The 25248-nt window shown below is 44.6% G+C and overlaps 1 protein-coding gene and 1 pseudogene across 1 annotated transcript in view; both read left to right on the top strand.

Annotated features, from left to right (window-relative positions):
- The window catches only part of LOC138288388 (hippocalcin-like protein 1), a 31994-nt pseudogene extending 30553 nt beyond the window's left edge, over nucleotides 1-1441 (top strand).
- The window catches only part of GRAMD4 (GRAM domain containing 4), a 479241-nt gene that overhangs the window by 78655 nt on the left and 375338 nt on the right, over nucleotides 1-25248 (top strand). The gene's annotated exons all lie outside the window — the stretch shown is intronic.

Here is a 25248-nt window from a genome sequence, read left to right as displayed (position 1 = left end):
GAATTGTCAGTGAAGAGGCACCACATCTTACTCAATGAATCTCATGACTGGAATAATACAAGCCTGTTCCCGGTGAAGTGTCTGTCACACTGTTGGTACATTCTCCATCAAATCCACTGAAGAAGTACAAGTCATCTTGAACCCGCTCACCCAAAGGATCACTTAAAGCTGGGTGCATTTGACACCATTCGCCAACACACAGTGAACATTTTCTAGGTGAGAGTAAGGAATCCGCTCCATTGAATAATCAAATTTAAACTTAAACTGAGAGAACCGCTGCCCAGACAGTATACTTACCCTTAAACATCTTCATTAGTACTTCATTTGTGCCTGCCGTAGATGGACCACATGCAGCAGCCTCCAAACTTCCTTCAGAAACATCATTTTGAGAGTGGACAGTTAGAAGTTATTAAAGAAGAATACTGGAAGGGCCTCACTGATAGATGCTGGGCAGTGCAGAGGCTGGTCAGTCGAGGGTAGTGAAATTCAAGAGATCCTGCCTCATAGGTAAGAAGAGTATCCTCTGGTTGCGGTGGGTCTGAACCTGGGAGTTACAAGTTTAGTTTAAACCAAAGCAAGATGATGTTAATCACAGAAATGTGAAACCAAATGAATCAGAATGAGGACCATTGCAATAGGACTGATTTGACAGCATACTTTAAAATTGGAAACCTGACCAACTGGACGAGTTTTGAGTGCTGACCATTCCACTAAGAGCTACTAAAATAGAGCAGTAGGAAGGGGAAGCAGAACAGCAAGATTCGTCCAGGGGTGCTACAGGACCTTCGAGAGAACATTAAATTCAGGGACCATGAGCTTCAAGAGTGGTATAAAGACTTCATAAATGATTGTCATACTGGGCACTTGACTGTTGATGAGTTCAAAAGATCTATGCAAACTTGTTCCCCTATGGTGATGCTTCAGAGTTTGCAGGAAATGTGTTCTGCACCCTCGATTCTAATGGAGATAGGACAATCGACTTCCCGGAATTCATTATGGCCCTCAGCGTTACTTCTTGAGGAAAGCTTGAACAAAAGCTGAAGTGGGCGTTTACTGTGTATGAGCTCGATGAAAATGACTACATAAGTCATAGGAAGATGCTCGAAATAGTACAGGCAATATACTAGATGGTGTCTTCAGTGATGAAAATGCCAAAAGACTAATCTACACCTGTAAAACGAAAAAGACAAGATTTTCAGACAGATGGATTCGAATAATGATGGTAAACCTTCCTTGGAAGAATGTATTGAAGGTGCCAAGAGTTATACTTTAATTGTACGGTTGTTACGGTGTGATCCAAGCAGTGCAAGTAATGTCTAATACAGCCCACTCCTAGGAACAGTTTCAATGAAAGCACTGGCTTGTCATTCAAGCGTCGCTAGCAAATGGATGCCTTTTTCGACCCGTCCTGATCCGTTAGTGGATTCTATTACATTTCCAGTTTGTTTTCCATGTATCATGGTGAAGCCAATTTAGTGCTTCTTTTATCCAATGCAACATTCCCTCGGTAGATTCATTCTCCAGTCTCTGGATGACGCAGGCCTGTACGCCCAGTGTATTTGAATGGTTTGTTTACATGCAGGTATAAGCAGTTCAATTTTAAGGTGAAACCTCAGACCACTTATGGATGTTGATATTCTAGTCGCCCGAGGAGGCACTAGGCAGGACTTCTTTAGCATTCAGTGAGCACGTAGGTAGTCCTTTTGAAGCTAAGATGGCTATGTAGGAAATATGAAGTATGTGATGTTAAAAGAGGTAATGTTGGCAATCCTGGGCATGGTTCACATCTGTTTTACTTAGAGAAAAATTGCTTGCGCTTATCTAATTAAATGCTGTTCCTTTTTCTTATATACACTAAATTATATACATTTGTTTTCATATGTATATATGTACATGGGTATGTTTATATGGTGAAACAGTGTATAGTCATTTGAAGTAGCTGTTACTTTGTATCTGATTAATGCCAAGAATGTTAGTCCTTTACTTTGAAATGATGCATGACTGGAAATTGCTTTTAGCACACATTTTTTGCATGCTTTTCCCTCGTGTGAAATTCTCCCAATCTGGTTTCGCCATGTTTTGTTCTGACAAAAATATGAAGGGAGAAAATGTTGGGTGTGCACATTTACTTCCAATCTTATAATCCTGATTCATTTTTAAAAACTCCTGTTTAGGGAGGATCGAGATTACTTTAAATTGTGTAATGATGACCCAAGTGTAAAAGCTGATGCACAGTATGAGGGCACGTAGCGTATTATGGAAAATATAAGATGGACGCCTGTCTCCATGATTGTGCCAAGTGGGTATGTTGAATCTGATCAGATAGATGGAAATAATTGGGTACCCAGAGTAATTGACTATGGTCAAGGTTGTTACTGCTGTGGCAGGGAGGGAGTTCTTGTGGTGTGCATTTTGCATCACAAATGGTGAGCTTCCTTTTCTTGTTTTATTGAAATAAATAATTCGACTTCAGCAAAAGTGGGACGAGACACATTGTGGCTTGAATAGGCTTAAAAGATGAAGTCATCAGATGAGTTGATGCTAATTGAACAGTTCCTTGTAGACCCCAAACTAATATCTGCCTTGTAAAGAAATGGCTCCCTGTTGCAGTTACCCCCCACTTTTTGCCTGATACTGATGCTGACTTGACTGAGAAGTGTGCTGGGACCCTGCTAACCAGGCCCCAGCACCAGTGTTCTTTCACCTAAAATGTACCATTGTCTCCACAATTGGCACACCCTGGCATCCAGGTAAGTCCCTTGTAACTGGTACCCCTGGTACCAAGGGCCCTGATGCCAGGGAAGGTCTCTAAGGGCTGCAGCATATCTTATGCCACCCTGGGGACCCCTCACTCAGCACAGACACACTGCTTGCCAGCTTGTGTGTGCTGATGGGAACAAAACAAGTAAGTCGACATGGCACTCCCCTCATGGTGCCATGCCAACCTCACACTGCCTATGCAGTATAGATAAGTCACCCCTCTAGTAGGCCTTACAGCCCTAAGGCAGGGTGCACTATACCATAGGTGAGGGCACCAGTGCATGAGCACTATGCCCCTACAGTGTCTAAGCAAAACCTTAGACATTGTAAGTGCAGGGTAGCCATAAGAGTATATGGTCTGGGAGTCTGTCAAAAACGAACTCCACAGCTCCATAATGGCTACACTGAATACTGGGAAGTTTGGTATCAAACTTCTCAGAATAATAAACCCACACTGATGCCAGTGGTGGATTTATTAAAAAATGCACACAGAGGGCATCTTAGAGATACCCCCTGTATTTTACCCAATTGATCTGTGTAGGCTGACTGGTTCCAGCAGCCTGCCACACTAGAGACATGTTGCTGGCCCCATGGGGAGAGTGCCTTTGTCACTCTGAGGCCAGTAACAAAGCCTGCACTGGGTGGAGATGCTAACACCTCCCCCAGGCAGGAGCTATAACACCTGGCGGTGAGCCTCAAAGGCTCACGCCTTTGTTCCAGCACCGCAGGACACTCCAGCTAGTGGAGTTGCCCGCCCCCTCCGGCCACGGCCCCCACTTTTGGCGGCAAGGCCGGAGGAAATAATGAGAATAACAAGGAGGAGTCACTGGCCAGTCAGGACAGCCCCTAAGGTGTCCTGAGCTGAAGTGACTCTAACTTTTAGAAATCCTCCATCTTGCAGATGGAGGATTCCCCAATAGGATTAGGGATGTGACCCCCTCCCCTTGGGAGGAGGCACAAAGAGGGTGTACCCACCCTCAGGCCTAGTAGCCATTGGCTACTAACCCCCCAGACCTAAACACACCCTTAAATTTAGTATTTAAGGGCTCCCCTGAACCTAAGAATTGAGATTCCTGCAACTTACCGAAGAAGAAGACTGCTGAGCTGAAAACCCCTGCAGAAGAAGAAAGAAGACACCAACTGCTTTGGCCCCAGTCCTACCGGCCTGTCTCCTGCCTTCTAAAGAACCCTGCTCCAGCGACGCTTTCTCCAGGACCAGCGACCTCTGAATCCTCAGAGGACTGCCCTACTTCCAAGAGACCAAGAAACTCCCGAGGACAGCGGCACTGCTCCAAAAGAACTGCAACTTTGTTTCAAGTGGCAGATTTAAAGACCCCTGCAACTCCCCGCAAGAAGCGTGAGACTTGCAACACTGCACCCGGCGACCCCGACTCGACTGGTGGAGAACCAACACTTCTGGGAGGACCCTCCGGCGACTCCGAGTCCGTGAGTAACCAAAGTTGTCCCCCCTGAGCCCCCACAGCGACGCCTGCAGAGGGAATCCCGAGGCTCCCCCTGACCGCGACTGCCTGAACTCCATTTCAGCACGGCTGGAAAAGACCCTGCACCCGCAGCCCCCAGCACCTAAAGGAACGGAACCCCTGTGCAGGAGTGACCCCCAGGAGGCCCTCTCCCTTGCCCAGGTGGTGGCTACCCCGAGTAGCCCCCCCCTTGCCTGCCTGCGACGCTGAAGAGATCCCTTGATCTCTCATTGATTTACATTGCAAACCCGACGCTTGTTTCTACACTGCACCCGGCCGCCCCAGTGCCGCTGAGGGTGTACTTTTTGTGTGAACTCGTGTCCCCCCCGGTGCCCTACAAAACCCCCCTGGTCTGCCCTCCGAAGACGCGGGTACCTACCTGCAGGCAGACCGGAACCGGGGCACCCCCTTCTCTCCATTGAAGCCTATGCGTTTTGGGCACCTCTTTGACCTCTGCACCTGACCGGCCCTGAGCTGCTGGTGTGGTAACTTTGGGGTTGCTCCGAACCCCCAACGGTGGGCTACCTTGGACCAAAAACTGAAACCTGTAAGTGACTTACTTACCTGTGAAAACTAACAAAAACTTACCTCCCCCAGGAACTGTGAAAATTGCACTGTGTCCACTTTTAAAACAGCTTATTGTGTTTTATGTCAAAAGTATACATGCTAATGTAATGATTCAAAGTTCCTAAAGTACTTACCTGCAATACCTTTCAAATGAGATATTACATGTAGAATTTGAACCTGTGGTTCTTAAAATAAACTAAGAAAATATATTTTTCTATAACAAAACCTATTGGCTGGATTTGTCTCTGAGTGTGTGTTCCTCATTTATTGCCTGTGTGTATGTACAACAAATGCTTAACACTACTCCTTTGATAAGCCTGCTGCTCGACCACACTACCACAAAATAGAGCATTAGTATTATCTCTTTTTGCCACTATCTTACCTCTAAGGGGAACCCTTGGACTCTGTGCATACTATTCCTTACTTTGAAATAGTGCATACAGAGCCAACTTCCTACATTGGTGGATCAGCGGTGGGGTACAAGACTTTGCATTTGCTGGACTACTCAGCCAATACCTGATCACACGACAAATTCCAAAAATTGTCATTAGAAATTGTTTTTGCAATTTGAAATTTTTCTAAATTCTTCAAAGACCTGCTAGGGCCTTGTGTTAGATCCTGTTTAGCATTGCTTTTAGAGTTTAAAAGTTTGGTAAAAGTTTGAATTAGATTCTAGAACTAGTTTTTAGATTCTTAAAAAGTATTCCAACTTTTAGAAGCATAATGTCTAGTGCAGAGATGAATGTGGTGGAACTCGACACCGCACCTTACCTCCATCTTAAGATGAGGGAGCTAAGGTCACTCTGTAAAATAAAGAAAATCGTAATGGGCCCCAGACCTTCCAAACTACAGCTCCAGGAGCTGTTGGCAGAGTTTGAAAAGGCCAACCCCTCTGAGGATGGCAACTCAGAGGATGATGATAGTGACTTGGAGGGTGATTCCCCCCTACCAGTCCTATCTAGGGAAGACAGGGCCTCTCAAGCCCCGACTCCACAAATCATAATCATAGATGCTGGTTCCCTCACAGGAGGGACCAACCTCTCTGAAATCACTGAGGATAACTCCAGTGAAGAGGACATCCAGTTAGCCAGGATGGCCAAAAGATTGGTTTGGAAAGACAGATCCTAGCCATAGAAAGGGAAAGACAAGAGATGGGCCTAGGACCCATCAATGGTGGCAGCAACATAACTAGGGTCAGAGATTCTCCTGACATGTTGAAAATCCCTAAAGGGATTGTAACTAAATATGAAGATGGTGATGACATCACCAAATGGTTCACAGCTTTTGAGAGGGCTTGTGTAACCAGAAAAGTGAACAAATCTCACTGGGGTGCTCTCCTTTGGGAAATGTTCACTGGAAAGTGTAGGGATAGACTCCTCACACTCTCTGGAAAAGATGCAGAATCTTATGACCTCATGAAGGGTACCCTGATTGAGGGCTTTGGATTCTCCACTGAGGAGTATAGAATTAGATTCAGGGGGGCTCAAAAATCCTCGAGCCAGACCTGGGTTGATTTTGTAGACTACTCAGTGAAAACACTGGATGGTTGGGTAACTGGAAATGAAGTGCATGACTATGTTGGGCTTTATAATTTGTTTATGAAAGAACACATTTTAAGTAACTGCTTCAATGAAAAGTTGCATCAGTATCTGGTAGACCTAGGTCCAATTTCTCCCCAAGAATTGGGAAAGAAGGCAGACCACTGGGTCCAGACTAGGGTAACCAAAACTTCCACTGGGGGTGACCAAAAGAAAGGGGTTACAAAACCTCCTCAGGAGAAAGTGGGTGACACTAGAAACAAAGAAAAGGAGTCCTCTGTAGGCCCCCAAAAACCAGACCAGGTGGGTGGGTCCCGAGACACAACCCAAAACAAAGGTGGGTACCAGGGTAAGAACTGGGATGCCACTAAGGCATGGTGCCATAACTGTAGACAGACAGGGCACCACACCAAGGACACTTCTTGTCCCAAAAACAAACCCCCTAGCAAAATCCCAGGGGTGACCAGTGTAGCCATTGGGGATGACTCCTCAGATGAGGAGGTCTTCATAGCCTTCAACTGGAAAAAGGGCCCAACAGGTGAGTTGGAGATTCCAGAGGGAAGTAGACACTTCCACCACCTACTGGTGAATGGAATCCCAGCCACTGCCCTGAGAGACACTTGTGCCAGTCACACTATTGTGCATGACAGGCTGGTGTTCTCAAACCAGTACATCCCAGGTGAGATGGCCAGAGTAAGAGTTAGCCCAGACAGGGTCACTGATAGGCCTGTGGCTTTTGTGCCCATAGAAGTGGGTGGGACTTTTAGCTGGAGAAGGGTGGTAGTCAGTACAGACCTCCCCCTTGATTGTCTCCTTGGAAATGACTACCCAAAGGTTAGTCAGAGCCCAAGAGAGGAACTGGTCCAGTGCCAGTCCTCTCCCAAGGATTCTGGAGTTCCTGCCTCTGCAGTAAATGCAAGTAGGCCCCAGAAGAAAAAGAAAAGGAAACCGAGTAGGAAAGGTGGACAACCTTTAGCCAAGGTTACAGCAAGCCAAGGAGATTCTGCTCCAGTAGGGGAGAACTCCAAAAATGGCCCTGATAAAGTCCAACCTGACCCACAAGAAGTCCTGGCTAGTCAGGCAACTGTTAAACCTGAGTGGGTGGCTCCTCAGCTAACAGAAGAAAGAGTGGAAGAAGGGTGTTTACTACAAGATGTGGTAACCCCCCACTCTAATACAGCAGACAGGCACCCTGAACCCAAAGAAGCCTGTAACTTAGCCCCTTCCCTTGTAGGTGAAGAGCTAAAGGTGTGGTTCTGGGCACTGACAGCTGTCAGTGGCCTCTGCTGGGTGTTAGCCTTTATGGCTGCACTATCCTTGGCATGGTGGTCTGACCCCATGCCAAATAGCAAGTTAGGCCCCCTGACCCTGTTGGTCATGGTGGGGTTACTCCAGCTCTGGGTAACCTCTTTGGGTAAGCTAGGGGTGACCCTGGCTAAGATAAGATTAGCAGAGGTGGATACCTCTAACCCCAAAATAGAGAGAATGGGTGGAGACATAAAAAGCACAGACAAGAGGCAGTTCAGATTAGGTCCTATCACTGTGGAAGTGGGTCAGTTCCCCAGAGGGAATGACCTGGACAGGAGGATGTAAGGCAGAGTAGGCCCTGCAACAAACCAGCCTATTTCCTCTACTCTTCCTCGCCTGACAGACTAGGAAGACTCTCCCAGCTTTGGCTGAGTCTCCTGGCCTGTGGGCTGGGGGGGGCTTGTGTAAAGAAATGGCTCCCTGTTGCAGTTACCCCCCACTTTTTGCCTGATACTGATGCTGACTTGACTGAGAAGTGTGCTGGGACCCTGCTAACCAGGCCCCAGCACCAGTGTTCTTTCACCTAAAATGTACCATTGTCTCCACAATTGGCACACCCTGGCATCCAGGTAAGTCCCTTGTAACTGGTACCCCTGGTACCAAGGGCCCTGATGCCAGGGAAGGTCTCTAAGGGCTGCAGCATATCTTATGCCACCCTGGGGACCCCTCACTCAGCACAGACACACTGCTTGCCAGCTTGTGTGTGCTGATGAGAACAAAACGAGTAAGTCGACATGGCACTCCCCTCAGGGTGCCATGCCAACCTCACACTGCCTATGCAGTATAGATAAGTCACCCCTCTAGTAGGCCTTACAGCCCTAAGGCAGGGTGCACTATACCATAGGTGAGGGCACCAGTGCATGAGCACTATGCCCCTACAGTGTCTAAGCAAAACCTTAGACATTGTAAGTGCAGGGTAGCCATAAGAGTATATGGTCTGGGAGTCTGTCAAAAACGAACTCCACAGCTCCATAATGGCTACACTGAATACTGAGAAGTTTGGTATCAAACTTCTCAGAATAATAAACCCACACTGATGCCAGTGGTGGATTTATTAAAAAATGCACACAGAGGGCATCTTAGAGATACCCCCTGTATTTTACCCAATTGATCTGTGTAGGCTGACTGGTTCCAGCAGCCTGCCACACTAGAGACATGTTGCTGGCCCCATGGGGAGAGTGCCTTTGTCACTCTGAGGCCAGTAACAAAGCCTGCACTGGGTGGAGATGCTAACACCTCCCCCAGTCAGGAGCTGTAACACCTGGCGGTGAGCCTCAAAGGCTCACGCCTTTGTTCCAGCACCGCAGGACACTCCAGCTAGTGGAGTTGCCCGCCCCCTCCGGCCACGGCCCCCACTTTTGGCGGCAAGGCCGGAGGAAATAATGAGAATAACAAGGAGGAGTCACTGGCCAGTCAGGACAGCCCCTAAGGTGTCTTGAGCTGAAGTGACTCTAACTTTTAGAAATCCTCCATCTTGCAGATGGAGGATTCCCCAATAGGATTAGGGATGTGACCCCCTCCCCTTGGGAGGAGGCACAAAGAGGGTGTACCCACCCTCAGGGCTAGTAGCCATTGGCTACTAACCCCCCAGACCTAAACACGCCCTTAAATTTAGTATTTAAGGGCTCCCCTGAACCTAAGAATTTAGATTCCTGCAACTTACCGAAGAAGAAGACTACTGAGCTGAAAACCCCTGCAGAAGAAGAAAGAAGACACCAACTGCTTTGGCCCCAGTCCTACCGGCCTGTCTCCTGCCTTCTAAAGAACCCTGCTCCAGCGACGCTTTCTCCAGGACCAGCGACCTCTGAATCCTCAGAGGACTGCCCTACTTCCAAGAGACCAAGAAACTCCCGAGGACAGCGGCACTGCTCCAAAAGAACTGCAACTTTGTTTCAAGTGGCAGATTTAAAGACCCCTGCAACTCCCCGCAAGAAGCGTGAGACTTGCAACACTGCACCCGGCGACCCCGACTCGACTGGTGGAGAACCAACACTTCTGGGAGGACCCTCCGGCGACTCCGAGTCCGTGAGTAACCAAAGTTGTCCCCCCTGAGCCCCCACAGCGACGCCTGCAGAGGGAATCCCGAGGCTCCCCCTGACCGCGACTGCCTGAACTCCATTTCCCGACGGCTGGAAAAGACCCTGCACCCGCAGCCCCCAGCACCTAAAGGAACGGAACCCCTGTGACGGAGTGACCCCCAGGAGGCACTCTCCCTTGCCCAGGTGGTGGCTACCCCGAGGAGCCCCCCCCTTGCCTGCCTGCGACGCTGAAGAGATCCCTTGATCTCTCATTGATTTACATTGCAAACCCGACGCTTGTTTCTACACTGCACCCAGCCGCCCCAGTGCCGCTGAGGGTGTACTTTTTGTGTGAACTCGTGTCCCCCCCCGGTGCCCTACAAAACCCCCCTGGTCTGCCCTCCGAAGACGCGGGTACCTACCTGCAGGCAGACCGGAACCGGGGCACCCCCTTCTCTCCATTGCAGCCTATGCGTTTTGGGCACCTCTTTGACCTCTGCACCTGACCGGCCCTGAGCTGCTGGTGTGGTAACTTTGGGGTTGCTCCGAACCCCCAACGGTGGGCTACCTTGGACCAAAAACTGAAACCTGTAAGTGACTTACTTACCTGTGAAAACTAACAAAAACTTACCTCCCCCAGGAACTGTGAAAATTGCACTGTGTCCACTTTTAAAACAGCTTATTGTGTTTTATGTCAAAAGTATACATGCTAATGTAATGATTCAAAGTTCCTAAAGTACTTACCTGCAATACCTTTCAAATGAGATATTACATGTAGAATTTGAACATGTGGTTCTTAAAATAAACTAAGAAAAGATATTTTTTTATAACAAAACCTATTGGCTGGATTTGTCTCTGAGTGTGTGTTCCTCATTTATTGCCTGTGTGTATGTACAACAAATGCTTAACACTACTCCTTTGATAAGCCTACTGCTCGACCACACTACCACAAAATAGAGCATTAGTATTATCTCTTTTTGCCACTATCTTACCTCTAAGGGGAACCCTTGGACTCTGTGCATACTATTCCTTACTTTGAAATAGTGCATACAGAGCCAACTTCCTACACGCCTTTTTTTATTTTCTTCTAAAACTTTATACCCCACTTCATGATGAATTTATTTATAGATGGATGTTTTTACCTGACCCTTCTCAAAACTTGCACCAGCACTAAACTAGGGAAAGCCATTTTCGTATAGCTGGCCTATAAAATACCCTCTTCCATCTTAAACTGCGAAGGCAATATAGGCAAGTCTAAAATGACCTCTGAAGACACCCGAATGGATTTTGAAATGTGCTGCTCGGATCGTTTGAGAATCTACATGACCGACACGGGAAATGTCCTACAACCACGGATAAATTCCAAAGAGTAGCTGAGTGAATTTGCATTTTATACCGAAAATTAAAAGGGACAACCTTGCAACAAAGCTGTCCAAAAGCCGAATTTAAGATCCGCACAGAAGTGTTCAAGGCAAGTTGCCTTTTGACCTTTCGGCCTCTTGGCCTTCCGGCCTTACAGCTCTACAGCAACATACTTAGTGCACAGCACGTGTGTTGTAGTACACAGGCAGGAGATTTGTAATTGTGGGGGACTTGGTCAATGAATATGGAGTGATAGTCCATTGCTTCTCCTCCACCTCGCTCTTCGCTGCCCCTTGTTTCCCAGGGGTTTGGCTTCGAGGGAGGTTTAGCCAGCCATTAGGTGCAGAACAAACGAGCAATCTTCTTAATCCTGCCCACCATATCTTCCACACCTTTCCCTCGGGAGGGTTGTATTTATGAAAGAATTTGCCAATGAATACAGAGTGGTAGGGCAACTCTCCACTCCTTACCTCATGGTTTGCCACTCCTTTCCGACGGTTGGGCTCCTCTGAGAGAGGTTTTTGCCTGCCACAAGGTGCAGAACAAATGATTAAAGTGCAACCGTACTGATGCTGCAACCACGTCTTTTTGTCTCTGTTATTAGGGGGTCTGGTTTGGGCCACTTGAATTTAGATGCTTCTTGCCCTCATAAATAATAATAATATTTTTGCTGGTTTATTGTCTCGAGTTGAGAGGATGTGCCAATGCTGGTTTATTGATTGTTTTATTCTATTGGACAGTGCGAAGAGGTTTGGAACAAGTGGCATTCTTGTTTGATTGCCCATGCCGTGTGCCCAATTGTGCATCTTTATTATTGTGGGGTTGCTTATTTGGTGCCTGCTCCAGTTTTGTATGTCTTATTTTTTTGCGAAGTGATTTTGCTAGTCCATTAAACGTTCTGAGGACTTGGCAGTTCCTTATAAGTCTCAGGAATTAGCATACTGGCACATTCTCGCCACCCTTCTTGTCATTAATTTATGGTCACCCATTTCTTGTGTGAAGTATGTCTGTTTTTTTTCCCCTGGTGCACCTTTGTGAAGGACTAGGTTGCAAATTTTACAAAGTGTACTGCTTGTATGGTACACACCCACTGGCCCAACTATTCTGATAGGTAAAATCTTTTCATGCCAAGATAAAGTTCTCAATTCAGTAAACGTTTCCTCGACCTTATGGCTCTGCACAGTTTATAATTTTCACAATAATATGAACTCTATATACGCTAATGTGGTTCTAGGGTTATTTATGTAATGCAAAACCTACCTGCAAAGCAACAATATGCTGGGGAAATAATAGTGCTTAGGGAACAATACATTAATTTAAAAGAGCCAGCAAGCTGGGAGTTCTAATGTTATGTCGGTAGTTCTCTTAAGTGTTAGTTTATTTCTGAATTGCAAGTAGGATAGAGCCATCCTGGCAGCAGACGGAATGACTTCGGTTTTATCCCTTCTTGCACATTTTTATCTCCAATTTCTCAATTATTTGTCTGCTGTTGGGTTCTGTCCACCGGAAGTGGTTGAATTCTTGGAAAATACGATCTGGTGTCTTGATCACAGCCTTGTAGGTGATGCAAATGAGCTTGAAGATAAGGAACTAAAAAAGAAGCCTGTGCAGTTCTGTCTCAGTTGAGCTGATGCGGTTGAACTTCTTCACAACCTCCATATGCTGCCCTAGGCAGTATGCCTGTGGCGGGAAAAAGTGTTGCTTGGTGTGCCATTCAGTGTAGTGTTATTTCTATCCAAGTGGGAGATGCAGGATTGTACTGTATTTTTCAAGTGTTAACTTTGTTCAGGACACTTAGCTCGTACCATGCTGTCCAATAGGTTTTGCAGAGGACGAGGAGAGGATGGGAACCCTGTGATAAGTACTCTCTAGGGGACTGGAAGTTTCTGGACATTGCAGTTTCATCTGCATGAATTGGTGACACTTTAAGAGGGATAAGGAGAGCCGTTGCAGGGTTAGAGAAACCCATGCATGTTTCCAGGGTGTGGATCAGTCAGTATTGAAGGCTGCAGCAAAGAGGTTGAGCAGGATCAGGGGGTGGTAAGGTTGCTCCTTTGATGAAGAGAGTGCCGTTCAGTGCTTGAAGACTATATTGGTATTCTTTTAAAAGGTTGTTTGTGTGGATCTTCTTTTTTTTTGCTGAGTGATGACTGTTTTTGTTATCTTATCTAAGAATTGTATGTGGGTACTTTGGTGTAAATTGGCAAGATCATCTGGGTCCTTGGTTAGTTTCATCAGCAGAACTATGTATCCTGTTTTGAGGAAGTCTGTGAAGATACCTTATATGGAGGCATTTACTGTGTTGTGGCGTGATCTGATGGTATCTCCTTAGAGAGACTTGCAGATGGTGAAAGGTAATATGCAATTTTTAAATAAGGTGGCCTCACGAGAATTCAGGATGTTGAGAAGTTCTGCATGTCAGAACATGCAGTGGGGAGAAGTGATTTATGACTGTGTATTTGATGACTGTTAACAAGAGCTGCAGGTCTTGTAGTTGATTATTGTAGTGTGCGACAGCCTAAAAAAGTGCTTTGTTTCTGTTAGTTGCGTTGTTAATGGTCGAATTACAGAATGTAAATTCAGTTGAGCTTATGACTGATCGAAGTGCAAAGTATTTTTTGTTCAGTGAGGTCACTTGTGAGTTAAGTCCATCTCCATTTCTTTTTAAGTCTCTTCGGGGCACGCCTTTTCTGGTAGAGTTTGTGCAGGAGGTTTGGTTTCGAAGGAATTGGTTTTTTAATCTAGCGTGGAATGCTACATAGTTTGTCATGTTTGAATTGTACTATTTCAAAGAGCCTCTTAACATCTGATGTAGCGTGCCAGAAGTTGGGCAGGTTGACAAGTTATTCTTTCAGGGTGTCCTTGGGGAGGTCGTTTGAGAAATGTTTTTTAATCAATGCAAAGATTTGTTGAGGGTTGTGGTAAAGTGGATGGTGAAGTGCTCTGTCCTGTCATGAGGTAGTGGTACCATGCAGTGGTTTGTGGGAGAGACTGACTGCACAAGGCAGATAATGTTGCCTTGGTGATGATGTGCTTGATTTCTAGAATATTGAAGGGTGTATAGAGGTACTATTTTCATGGACTTTGTGATAGTGTTGCTAGTTATGTTGAAGACTGAGTAATGTAGGATGTCTTCATTGAAGTAAATTGATGTTACCTGAGTTTTCATTTGGTGAATCTTGGGAATGTAGGTCGGTTGGGAGTAGCCTGGAAAAAGTGACTTTGATGTTGCTGCGTCACTGGATGCGCAAGGCCAAAAAGAAGTGAGGATGACTAAAAGTTCTGTCCTGATTCTTTAGTAGTCTGTGTTGGATGCTGTCGCTAATCGGAATGTCTAAGATGTGTGTAGAGGTAGGAGTGTATCCTTTTTCTATGAAGAAGAGTGCATCTCCGTTGTGATGAGTGAAAATACCAAATGTGTCAGCTGCATTTCTCATTGCAGTGTGTGTTAATGAGCATAAGCTGGAATGCTTGTGCTGCGGGTGATGTATATGGTCTAACGAGTGGTATGTGGATACGTTTGTTGGAGGTATGTGCAGGAATTGTCCATGTTTGGGTGGTCTGGATATGATCGTGGCTATGTGAAATGTTATACTATGATGATGGCATACGATTTACTGGAGGGTAGATGTTCTGGCAGTCATGAATCGCCCTTGTCCTCAACACCTTTAGTCTAACACAGTTAGGTGCGAGGCACCCTGAGAAAGAGTGAGAGGTGGAGGTGGTTTTCCAAGGCATTAATGGCATGGGGCCTCACGATTGGCTGGGTTGTGTTGGTCTCTGCTTCTGGTCATGATGCAAGTCTTTTGGAGCACTACTATTCAGGAGAAGCATCTTTTTTGACATTTTGGTTATCTCTTAAAGTAATTTTACCCATGCTGCTGCAGAACAAACCTTCATATTTAGTGTCTGCAGCTTCGTAAGGCATCTAATAGATGCCCAATGTATGTTTCCCATTTCAGACATAACTAGTTCTTTTAAACTGTGGTGTAAGAAAAGAGACTTATTGCAATAAAATATGATAACCATTGTTAATCGTGTCCCTCAGCCTTCAGACACTGCAAAAAAACTACATGAAACCGCAACCAAATTGCAAAAAAACAGAATAATCCCAAAATGAAACTTGGTTACATTTCGTACCACTACGTACCTACTCACAAGACAGTGAAATGCTGTAAAAGGTAAAACCACTACGGTTTTAAATGCCTGCTAATCCGTGACACCAGGCCAGTTTATTACAGCTGCAGCTACTATGGACCACCCTAGCTGTCGACACTTGTAAAAGACACGGGTTGTTGCCGATAGTGTAGTAAAACTAAAAGCTAATTATAGAAGAGTGCCTGTGGGCTATTTTCTGCTGGTCTGCTGCCACCCTTCTACAGTCAGTGCTAGATATGTGCCTACAAAATGAAATAGGAAGTTGTGTAATATTTCAATTGATGGATGCACGGTGTCAAAATATTTGAATTCAAATATTGTTTATTCTTCCTCTGTAGGGATTTCAAGTTTGTCATCTTTGCTTTTCTGCCAAAACAGGGGCTTCAAATAACTAATTTGTAGATCTCAAACTGAAAGATGAATTTTATGAACACATTCACAGCAGCCTTACTCCTTATTAAGGTATATCACTCCACACCACATTTTAAGGCCAAGGAACTATTTAAAAGAACTTCTGATCCCCAGGCTGATAATTTACTTCTAAAACTGCATGGTTTGAGAACTCAAGTTTTTTTTTCTTCTAGACACTGTCCACAATAATTTAATATTATAATTATCGAACTGGATCCAAGTGCTTTAGAATGCACTGAGGATTGTTATGAAGCAAAGATTTATCCATTCAGCATACTGTTACAAACTAAAAAATACTTCCTTCTACTAGAATTCACAAACGTATTTCTGACCTTTATAAATGAATTTGCTGGTATGGATAAGACCCCTTCCAAACCTAATATGGGTGGAAAGTTACTGCATCCAAGACCTTAATTAACTTCCGATTCGTAATGGGATGGAGAGTGGATCATCCCCACAGTTGGGGAAGGTATACGGAAGGGACTTACTCTGTGTGGGTGGAGTGGGGCAGGGGAAATGTGCATTAGCACGTTAGGCTCAATTTCACTGTTTAAAAATCTGTGATATGTAGATGTCTGCACAAAGCTAATATGCACTCATGAGATATGTCACATGACATTTTCAGTACTATGCCTGAAAACTGCGACTTGTGCTACTTCATACTACCTGAAAAGTTTGTGATTTTGAAAATAAAAAGTTAAAAAACATTCAGACAGGGTTGTACATTTCTGCCTTTACTTTTACGTTTTTGGCCTTGAATCGGGGCCCTAGATTATATTTCATTAATCTTGGACAGAGGGAAGAGGCCACTGAAATCTATGACTCATAAAATAATAATCCTTAATTCTCACATGGCTTTGGACACATCAAAGATTTACAATTGTAAGAACCACGAATTGAGTGTTGACTGTTCTTCTTCAGTTGCAAGTGTTGATCAACCTAGATGGCTTCATCCCCCATTAACAGACATTACAAAATCCCTTGGATTCAACCTCAACACAAACCTTCCATTCCAAAAACATGTTGCTAGAAAAACAAAAACAGCATCTTATAAGCTGCCCTTCCTAGGAAAAGTGAAACCTTTCCTTTCAGAAGCTGATTTCAGAAGTCCTCTCCCACCCAAATCGAGGCATCCCTCTACTCAATAGATCTTAAACCTCTCCTGTATAGTGTAGCACATTTTATTAGAAGTGTGAAATGTTACCATCTTATTCAAATGCTGAAGAAATTACATTGGCTCTTTCTCTGGCTCTATGTCACCTTTAGGAGCAGATTTATAACTTAAAAGGCATTACAAACAAAACAGGTATACAAATAAAGAGGGAGATTTAATAAACCAGATAAAACTTTACACAATAAATATCTGGATATTATTACTGAGAGGAATTTCCATCACCTGCATGGATTTTAAAGATATTGGAAAGACTGCTTCACCCACAACTTACTATGGCATGCGTCATCTTAGGCGAACTGCTCACACTAATGTAGGTAAATATATGTTGGTGGATGTGAGCAACTCTGGGATGTCTTAGATACGTTGGTGCTGAATTGTTGCAGGGATGTAGATGTATCTTAAAATAATGTTAAATACACCCAGGGAATTTCCTTTACTTATTGGGTACCTTGGATATGATTAAACACACTGTCTGGATACTGGTTGAGTAGCAGTGATTAATCATTCCTTAAAGTTATGCCAACATGTTTCATCTTCATTTATATCTCACATGGGTCTCTGGCCTTTGTCAGGGCTCCTGCAATTCCTCTCTACACTTGTGTCATGCACTGACATGAGACATAATGCTCTCATACCACTTTCTCCTGTCCTGGAAGGCACCTGAAAGAAGTTTGCGTTACAGACAAAAATGAATCGTCCTATGGTAATTTGTCCAAAAGAATTGGTGCAAATCTCCCCTAACTCGTAGACACTGCTTATCTCAAGGCACTAAAACTATGTTATAATGAGTTGTGAGCTATATTGCACTGCATGGATCACTTCATTCGTGAACATGCATGTGTAGTCACACTCAAACCTTCATTTAAACCTAAGCTAACTTTTGTGTGGGTTCAAGTTTGCTGATCCCCTGGGGCCAAAGTCTCCAAGAAATGTTTTGCATCACTGCAGTGGTACCGTGAAGGAAAACAAAGTGGACTTCCCTTTTTTCAATTAAAATAAGTAAATAAATAAATAAAAAGCTCCCTATTGTTCACCAGGGCCCTGAGGAGATGGTGTATTATTTTGAGAAGGAGCCATGCATGGGACAGCCGCCCGAAGTGTCATGGGGGTATGGGAGGGGGGCACCTCACCAGGGTCCACCCCTTCAATAAAGGGGTTCTGGGATCCCATCCCCTTGACCCTAAGATCCAATGAAATAAGTTTGGAGATAGTCGACCATAGTGCCTCCTCCCGAACGTGACCTCTGCTCCAGGGCCTCAATCTCCCTGGGGGTTGCTGCATGAGGGAAAGGATCCCAGCAACCCATCTTCAGGACCCCGAATCACATAGATGTGGAGGGGTGTTGATGTGCACCCCCTTTCTGTGTTGTGTCCTCCTGCTCACCGTCACAGGGGGAGAAGCGGCACGCAACACATGCAGTCAGGCAGAAAGCAGGAGGGCGGAAGCTCCCAGTCCAACACAGACTGTTCTAAGTAAGTGGGGAGGTGCACACATGAACTCCAAGGCACCCGAAAAAACAAAAGAAAAACCCCAGCAAACATGGCAGCATGAATGTGGGGCTCCCTGTCTTGCCAAAAAAATAATCGAAAGCTCTGTGTTCCCAGGTGGGAATTGGGCACCTAGAATAATATTTAAAAAAAAAACAGAAATATGTTGTGGCTTTGCCGCTTTAATGTTGAACTGACCAGACAAAACTGCTCATTATATATTCACTGCTCCCTCCTAGGAGCACTCCATAATGCCCTGCATGGTCTTTAAAAATATATATTGTAGATTTCGTTGTGCCTCATAGAAAGATGGAGCACCCCAAACAAATTAAAAAAAGAAAGGTGCTGTTGGGGGCTGCAAGGATCACAGTAGGCCTCGGGAATGTTTTTTTTTAAAAACTGTGTGTTTCCTTGGTCATTAAATGCATAACCCCCAGAGAGTTTACCAACACTTTTAAAGCACTGCCAGCTGGAGCTGTGTGCTCTTCACAAACAAACTATACCACAATATGCTCAGTGCTGCAGCACTTCTGCTCTACTTGAACCCAATTTTACAGACATACTGATGGTGCTATAGTACATACACTTCAATGCATCACTTCACTAAACATACCACCAAACTAAATGTAATTATATTTTTTGTAATAATTCTACAGTAGCAACAAATTTTGACATTCACTTAGCAACGTTATCACAGGGTGCAGACAGTTTTCTATATTGAGAAGGTGATGGAATTGGAAGGATGATGTATGTGGAACAGAAACCTGACAATACCTACTGATATGTAAATGTGTTCAGACTTGGATCTTGTAAGAGTAGTTGAACAATAAGAGTAGAGCGAGAATGCAGCCCAATAGGCAAAGATCTCCAGTGTAGTGAATCTAGTAGTGAAAGGAAAGATATATCAATGGTGCACACACACCAGCCAGTCTTTTTGCGGCTGAACATAATTTGCAAGTTATAGTGCAATTTTACAATGACACATGCTCCCTGATTTCACCCAGTGAGTTAATTATTGTGTGGAGTAGTTCTCCAAAGATCACTTCACTTGTCAATGATTGTTTCTAAACCATTTGATAGTCTAAAAAACACTGTTTCTTCCAATGTCATTTTTTATAGGACTTTTGATTTGTAGCCCATAGCATTCCCTTCTCAAAGCGATTAATAAGCCTGCCTTTGTTGACTGCTTGCACCTGATAAGATCCCTTAATTTTGTGGTCGTTCTTATATAGTGACGGCTTTGTTGATCATAGATTTTGTTTGATCCTTGTACCTTGTTCACCTTTGATTATGAACCCCCGAAAATACCAGTTTCCATAAGTTAGACTTCCAAAGTTGATATGACTGTGTACTCGCTTTGCATTTTAAAATTCCAGTGCTTTTCTCCACCCTAAAGCGAATATTGGTCCCCATTTACACAAACGTGCCTCATTCTCTGCAAATGTCGGTAGTTCACAATCACTTAAGTTCTTTAATAAAATTGCCACAGAAATCAGGAGCCCATCTAGAGGAAAACCAGTAGCACATTTTATACAGTTTATTTTTCTAATCTTTTCAAAGTAAAAGCAGGAAATAGTTGTCTTTAATCACTCCCCTAATCTCAGAGTATTGCTGCAACCGAGAAAGCTGGCCCACTAACATACAACCCAATTGTTGTAAAAAAAGCTGGACCACCCAGATCAGTTAGGATGCTGGATCAAAGACTTTAGACCTGGGAGAGGTGATCTCTTAAGGAGATCGCTTTTATGACTGTTTCACTTTGTAGGTGTGTTTTACTAATTACAAAAAAATCTTAATTTAAACCTGGTTTAGTTAGCATGACTAGGCCTTAGTCAGCCTGCATTGACATCTATTCATATTTACTGAAAGAAATATGTACTTCTGTTTTGCGTGAACAAGCCTTTACACATGCATGTCTCTGTGCTTTTTCAGTTCAGAAAGATCAGTGAAATAGAAGCTTATTCCATGGTCTTTGTATTAATAAATTGTATTTAGAGAGAGAGACATGCTCCGAATGTTCCCATCTTTGTAATTTTCAAGGTCCTTTCTCAAGTTTTTCCAGAGGCCATTCATTAGCTAAACTGATGATAAACATCGCCATTTACTTCATTTCGTATGCACACCTAAGACATTAAAATGCATTTAAGTAGGTGTTTCTAGATATGTTATTGAATGTATTTTATTTATTTGAATGCTTACTAGAATGATACATTGCTAGTTCAACCCTCTCACATCATAGCTTACTACTGAATGTATAAAGCTTTCCTTTCTAAATCCCTTTGAGATGTTTTTGGGTTATGTGCCATTTCTCTCCTTGCCTTTTAACTGAGCAGTCAGTCTGTTTATTTGCTTAATAATATTTGGTTCTGGATGTTGGCTTGATTGACATTATTTTAGTCTTCTTGTTGATTAGGACTACTTTGCCTTCTGCACTGAACTTACTTTTGAAAACACGCCTAAGGTTTTATCTGGAATCCTGTCTCGCAAATGCTATTTGATTTGGCTTTGGACTAAGGGCCTGATTATGATCTTAGTGGAAGACATACTCTATCACGAATGTGACAGATATCCTGTTCGCCGTATTACAAGTTCATTTATATCCTATGGAACTTGTAAAATGGCGGGTACGATATCTGTAACGTTTGTGATGGAGTATCCCATCTGCCAAGATCGTAATCAGGCCTTAAGTCTTTGGAAGACTCTATCCTACTTCCTGACCCTCCTACTGATTTAACTGGATTGTCAACAACTATTAGCCTTATTTTGCTCTTTAAAATTGAGATTTAGTCGCTGAGAGGGAGACAGATGCCTCTAGCACTTAACGCAGCCCTACAACTGATCCTAACCATGTGGGGCACGGATAGTCCCGACGTGTAACGCGTGGCTGCAGAAACTCTGGTTTGTTCTTGCCATGGAGAAACTCACATTGGCCTCGCAGCAGCGGACAGGGGAGTTAAGTGAATTATGGAAGCCATTTCTGCAGATTTTATTGGCAGAATTCACTGAGTTGACATACCCAGCTTACTTGAGAGTCCTGAGGCTGATTTGAACCATGACTGGAATGCTTGATTTAGAAGCGTCTGAGGGTGGTGTTGCAGTGGGAGAGGGGTTGGACTGATGGCAAGACAGGAAGATTATATGGCTGAGATGGGGGAGCATTGGTAATGTGTTTCGTTTTATGTGTATGTTTGATTGGTTTTCTAGGCGGTACTCGCAGTTTTAAAGATATTAGATGTGCTCCGTGTGCTAATTCTATCAACAAAAGGTGGTTTGTTTTGAGGCATCTTTTGGCCAAATTTAGAGTTGGCCTAGAAGATTCTGGACAGTGGGCTCGAAGCTTCTGATGCGCTGATATTGATCATAAATAGCACTGTGATGTACTGAACTTGCATTTCATTTTTTGTATGTATAGGTTTTTGTGTTTACAAAATAATAAACAGATTTGATCCATAAAATTGAGATTTACGCTGATAAATTTGTGAAATCTAGAGGCAAGGACCTGGCTGGATCCAAACTGGCATGACGTGACGAGCAAAATAATGATGGATTAATCCCAGATGTGTGACTGGGGGTGAGTGTTTGAAAAGTTTCAACACTGGATCTTATCATTTTATTTTGTGATGTTGCTATATGTGCCCTAAGTGGCAAGGGTAAGCCCAGATGTGGGTCCCCTGCTTGCTGTGCCACTGGATTAAAGCTAGCCTGGCTGATGAGGGGTGATACCCCGAAACCGGTCCCAAGATGCTTGTTTACAGTCTAGGGAGGACCTGGCTTGGCAATTCGGGCTGGACTGTTCTCACTGGGAGCAAGATCAAGACTGATTTGCATATGGCTGGGTCTAAACTGGGGTGACATGGCGAGCAAAATAACGATGGATTAAGCCTAGATCTGTGACTGGAGGTGAGTGTTTGAAAATGTCAACACTCCGTCCATCGTTTTATTTTGTGATGTTGTAATTTGCGAAATCACCTGTATCAAACATTGTCTCATACTTCTACACATGTAGTCCAGTGGTTCCCAATCTTTTGACTTCTGTGGACCCCTACTTTATGATTACTGGAACCCGGGGACCCCCACTGACTCGTTCTTGGAGTCCGGGGACCCCCCACTAAGTCATTACTGAAAGCTGAGGACCTAATCTTTTAATATTTTTTAATTATCTAAGCAGTCGCGGACCCCCGGAGGAGGCTTCGCGGACCCCCAGGGGTCCCTGGACCACAGGTTGGGAACCACTGATGTAGTCTATTTCTCTGTCTAAAAGGCCTTTCCCTAAGTGAATAAATAAAATGATAGCATTAGAACTAATTTAAGATGAGGTTCACGTGCAAGGTGTGTTATTGGGTCCTTAAATGGTGCTGGATGTCTCTGCAGCACACTCATTTCAAGGGATATTCCCAATCCAATTTGGATGCCAATTTTCTAGATGTTTATTGGGACAAGGGTACTGATCACAGTCAACAGAGTTCATAATTAGGTTATTTGTCTAATGCAATTCAGGTTTTGGATGTTTTGGAAAGTGAAAAGGAAATCAGTAGGCACATGAGTATAAGTAAATTTCGAGGCTGGATGCACTGAGCCACAGCTCCCAAAGCAAGCTATCCACAAACATAGGTGGACCAAATGCCCTATAAGCACCATATATTAACCATGCACAAGTTTGCCAGTGAACGTAATAAAATAAAGGTGAGCTAAGAAAAACAAAGAATGGACTCGCAGTGGTGGTCTTACTGCAGTGGACCTGGCAGTAAAGACCACTGCATTACCAGTCTGGCAGTTTGGCCGAAGCCAAACCGCCACAATGCTGCCAGTGCCACCAGGGCAGTCGGACCACTGGGCCGGAGTTGTGCGCCTCTGGCCCAGCAGCAGCCGTAAGACCACCAGCGGTATTACGACTCGGCAAACCGCCAGGCTTTCCGTGGCAGTCACCCTGCCATGAAAACCCTGGGGGTAACGCACCCGGTGATAAGAATCCCCATTCCTATCGCAGGCATACACTCCCCCACACACCTGCAAGCGCCCCCCTCCACCCATCCACACACTTGCAGACACACACTCCCACCCATCCACACACTTGCAGACACACACTCCCACCCATCCACACACTTGCACACACCCCACCGATCTACACACTTGCAGACACACCCCACATTTGCAGACACACATCCCTACACTTGAAGACATTCACCCCCACTCATCAGCACACTCCCTGACATACAGCCCCACTTGCACGCACCCATACAAACACCCCTACTTGCATGCATCCCAAAACAGACACCTACTCACTCGCACCCTGACATCCCCCTCCCTCTGCTTCCATTCAGACACACACACCCTCCATGCACACGTACATTCACACACACACATGCACTCACGCACACCTATACCGCTACACATACACACACACCACACACATGCACACAACACCTCCCGCCCCCGCCCTTTCGGACGGTCCACCTATTGGTCTGGGTGAGGTGGTCATCCAGGAGGTGATGGGTGTCGGTGTTTACACCACCAGCACCACACCGCTGTGCAGGAACCGCCATGCCATATTAAGTTTGGTACTATGGCGGGCAGAGACCTTTTGGCTGGCGGTGGAACCGCTTCTCACCTGCCGTCTGTCAGGCCGATGGTGTCGGATTTCTGCCCTTAACTGGGTCGAAATCCTGGAGTGAGTCGTGATACAGTAGTCTTTGGGTCGCCAACCCTGGCGGTCTTTTGGCATCCGCGACTTTGGTGGTCTTTACAAAAGACCACTGAAGTCATAATGTGGGCCTTAATCTCCATAAGAACATGTTTTGCATTACACCAGCAGCCAAGCAAGTGGTTCCTCTAGTCCTTTGGAGTTGCTCAGTGGAAGATTTTAGTCCTGTGCACTCTCACAATGAGTGATACTTGTTATTAGGGAACAAGTGGGAGTTGCCTCAGACTATTCTATATCACAGCTTTGTATTAAAAATGGAAATTTGTAATGATGGAAATTTAAGCATTAAGAAGATCACAGGATAATTTCCTATGGTGTCTCCCTCTTGCTTTCTCGAACAAGGATGTAAAGAAAGTTGCACAGAAATATCATTTTGCACCCTTGTAGCATTGTCTGCATGATTTACTTCATAGGAAGAAACTAGTTAATATTGAGTATCCATTAGTTATGTAATTTATTATTGTATAGATTCAGTGACTGAAATTACCTTTATTGGTAAAATTGGCATGGTTGGTTGCACTGTATATAGTACAATGTGTCCTGCTGTTGATAGTTTAGGCTTTTTGTGGGAGCTGCAATTTTAACCATTTGGATGCTGAGGATGTGCTGGAACCGTCCAGCGCAGCAGAGCTTGGGTGCTGATGATGGCTCCAGCACATCCTCACACTGGTGACAGGAAAACCTTCTGGTGTGAGGCTCCAGTTGACTTTGGTTTGCTTGCCTGTTGCACACATTAGGCCCAGACACAAGTGAAATGGCATTTTTATCAGGACAAGTGGATTGTAGGAATTGTGTCAATTCCTGCTGATTTTGGGCGTTTACATCGCAAAAATGCAAGGGAAATATGAATTTTAGGCAAAGTTTGAGCTCTGCTGGGTGCTGTGGGTAAGAAAACTATGTGGGAACCATTGTGGGAACCATTCAAAACATGTCACCCTGGACTCCCCTGGGTGTCTAGTTTTCAGAAGTGTTTGGGTTTGGTAGTTTTCCCTGGATGGCCGTTGATCCCAAGCCCAAAAAAACACCACTACCCCTATTGCCAAATCCGATCATTTTTGTGACAGGAAATGTTGGTGTTTCCAAATTGTATTTTGGGGCCTTCCCTGTTGCAGACACTAGGCCTACCCACAAAAGTGAGGTGCTATTTTTATGGGAAGACTTGGGGGAATTGTAGGTGGTAGGACATGGTGTGGCTCCCTGCAGATTCCATCATTTTCCATCTCAGAAATTTGAGCACTGTGTGTTTTTAGTCAAAGTTTGAGTTTTGCAAGGGCTTCTGGGTA

This window comes from Pleurodeles waltl, chromosome 4_1, assembly GCF_031143425.1.
Source record: "Pleurodeles waltl isolate 20211129_DDA chromosome 4_1, aPleWal1.hap1.20221129, whole genome shotgun sequence".
In the NCBI taxonomy this organism is placed as follows: Eukaryota; Metazoa; Chordata; class Amphibia; order Caudata; family Salamandridae; genus Pleurodeles; species Pleurodeles waltl.
This window is presented reverse-complemented; position numbering and strand designations above follow the sequence as displayed.